This window comes from Mytilus californianus, unplaced genomic scaffold, assembly GCF_021869535.1.
Source record: "Mytilus californianus isolate M0D057914Y unplaced genomic scaffold, xbMytCali1.0.p SCAF_10, whole genome shotgun sequence".
Classification (NCBI taxonomy): domain Eukaryota; kingdom Metazoa; phylum Mollusca; class Bivalvia; order Mytilida; family Mytilidae; genus Mytilus; species Mytilus californianus.
In genome coordinates, this window is record NW_026262582.1 from 3,158,648 (window position 1) to 3,161,751 (window position 3,104).

A 3,104-nucleotide genomic window follows, 5' to 3' on the forward strand; every position below is an offset into this window, starting at 1 on the left:
CATACATGCTGCTGTTGCAATTATTAATATTTTGAAAGGGTAAATTATTCCAAGGAGTGCATTATCTAAAAATGACTGTCTTTAGTTTCGTTACTTTGGAAAATATTCTATTTGATTAGATAAGCTGTAATGAACAATGATACGTATTGTGTTGTATTGAAAGATAAACAGATTCCAGGACTTAAAATTTAAAGATTTGATTGTGCATTGACCGATCTGTAGAAGTGTTTTAGTTTGTAACCCGGATTTGTTTTCTCTTAATCGATTTATGACTTTTGAACAGCGGAATACTACTGTTGCCTTTATTTATACGTTCTATAGCACCCCCTCCCCCTTTAAGATTGGTGAATGACAACCATATTGTTCAAACATTGTAAGTAGTACACATTGACTTGTTTACAAATGAATTTTAGTTATTGTATGGTAGCATTGTGAGTACCACTTCTCGTTAACATTGTTTAACATGTTGCATGGCAAATTCGTGGCATTTCATGTGTTAAGAAATATAAAAGCAATTAATGTTTTGAACTATCAATCAAATATACATACGGATTGTAAATGTCAGATTCATCGTTTGCTGTAAAGTAAAAATCAAATTTAATTCCGTATTACCAATTAGGAATAATCGTTACGAAAATAATAAATCTTGTGTGTACTGCCCCTCATCCCCTCTTCCCCAAAAAAAATATTGTAAAATATCACTTGCAGCATTGAAATATAATTGTTCCAGTCAATTATGTAGGGGATATACTGGATACACTTTACAAATTATGCAAATTAAGTCTATGAACTCTTTGAAAAAAACAAGAAAAATGTTTCTACAGAAGTGATATTATACCAAAAATGCTGACGATGCCTAGCATCTATCAATGAATTTAAATTTTGTATTTTACTCAAACTTATATCTTGGTATTATAAGAATGTATTAATTAAAATCCAAGGCATATACGAGAGAACAAACATACAAGATTCAATGGAGTCCTAAACACACAGGTATATGCTTTGAAGGCCTTTATAATATTTGTTTAACATCCTACCTTTTCGTCGTAGACAAAAGAAAGCAGTCAATGCTGAAATAGCAAACACAACTGCTAAAACGATCAACACTACTATCCACACAGCTTTAACTAGAACAACTGCTATAACGACCAATAATACCAACAAAATAGCTGTTACATCATATACGTTATTCCATAGCCCTTGATAAAAAATATAAATGGGTTTGTTATTAGAATTTACGGAATGTAAAAACAATGTCTATTAAATACTGAAAATCCAATATTTCCCCTCAAAATATTTTTTTATTGAATCAATTGCTCTCTATCTCTCTCTCTCTCTCAACTTTATGATACAATTAAAACCTATATTATGAGTCCAATAGTCATGTTCATATTGTGTTTTGAATTTACCGTAGGTATGTTTTCATTATTACAGTTTGTTTTTTTTTACTTTTCATGCCCACAGTTATGTTTAAAGTGTAACGGAACACATATACTACTCTTTTCCCTTAAATATAACATAAAAAATAACACATTATTTCAAACTTTCAATAGTTTAACATAGCCAAGATATAATCCAATAAAATAAAAATACAGAAAGACAATTGAGTGTTGTTATGACAAAAGAACACAGCACATAAACTATTTATACATTTGGAACCAGTGTAAAGCCAATTGCCGTAAATTCATATCAATTTTATGTATTAACGTAACAATCGTTCGTTTCGAAACATTCCTTCCTCAATTTGAATGGTAAATGGACAATATATGTTTGTTTAAACACAAATAGATGAGGTTTAACAGTCTCAGTTTTGGTTTTAATTGTACCAAACTTATTTAAATCTTACTATCAAATTATCCTTCAAAGGAATTAAGAAATAAGCATCTAGTTTAAGTTTTGATTTCACATTTTGAAATGTGTCATACCAAGCAAAGTAAAGATCACATAATTCGTTTTTTTTTCTTCAAATTTGGAATAACTTTTCTCCTATTGGAACAGTGTCTCAACAGGAATTAACTTTACTTTGAAATTTATGTTTTTTTTTATATTCTGACACAAAGGAGTTGGTTCACTAACTCATAGCTTTGACCCTAAAAATTTTAGATTACTCTTCATGTTTCTGGTAAATTACAAATGTAGGACCAAAGAAGCATGTTACTCATAAATTGAGATACAGACCAATCGCATCGTCAAACATTTTGGGATGGTTACTGTGTGTTGTTCTTTCTCATATCGCATATTGAACAAATTAACTTGCTTTAATTCGCTGTAATTTCTAAAATTATTTCATTGAAAATTATACCACTTCTCCTTATTCTATTTAAGATAATGCGCTGTCAGAGAACATCAGTTTTTTAAACTTGGGAAGCATTTGAAACCAGCGCTTCACGGATATCACCACGCACTGTTTGCGGTTTTGAACAACAAATAAAGAAATACTTGGCCTGAGTAAATTTTGATCCTGTCCAGTACTAAAGTAAAAATTTCAAATAACATTTAATTGCATATAAGATTAGAACCATCACCGGAAGAAAACCAATCAAATGTTTACCCCTTTTTTTCCTGTTAACAAGCTTTAGTAACAATATCACCTGAAGTTATAAAAAAATATTTCATAAAAACATAAAAATAAAAAAAAATGGTGCTTTGAAACATCCAAGATATATTTTTATGACTCAGATATTTTTTTTTGCAATGAAATGCAGGGTTAATTTCCTACAATTGTCAAATTAAAGGGATTTTTTTTCGGCCTTTTTTTGTATGAAACCGGATATGACTTACTATATTTGGTGGTATTACACCTAAAATCAAATAAAATTTGAAAGAATCAGTTCTACGATATAAATGTCCAAAGGTGTTCTTTGGTTGAACTGTCAAAATTTGTTCTAGGGTGAAACTGTCAAAAACTAATCCATGGTAAGATCTTTCCTATAGTAGAACTGTTAGACATTATCTATCCAGTTCTCAGTAAGACCTGTCCAAAACAGTTCTAGGTTAAAATTATCTCGAACAGTTCTAAGGTAGATCTATGTCTGGCAGAAACTGCATTCATGACGACAAGACCATTCTCCATTCTCAATGTTATGATAACTGCTGATCTAGAA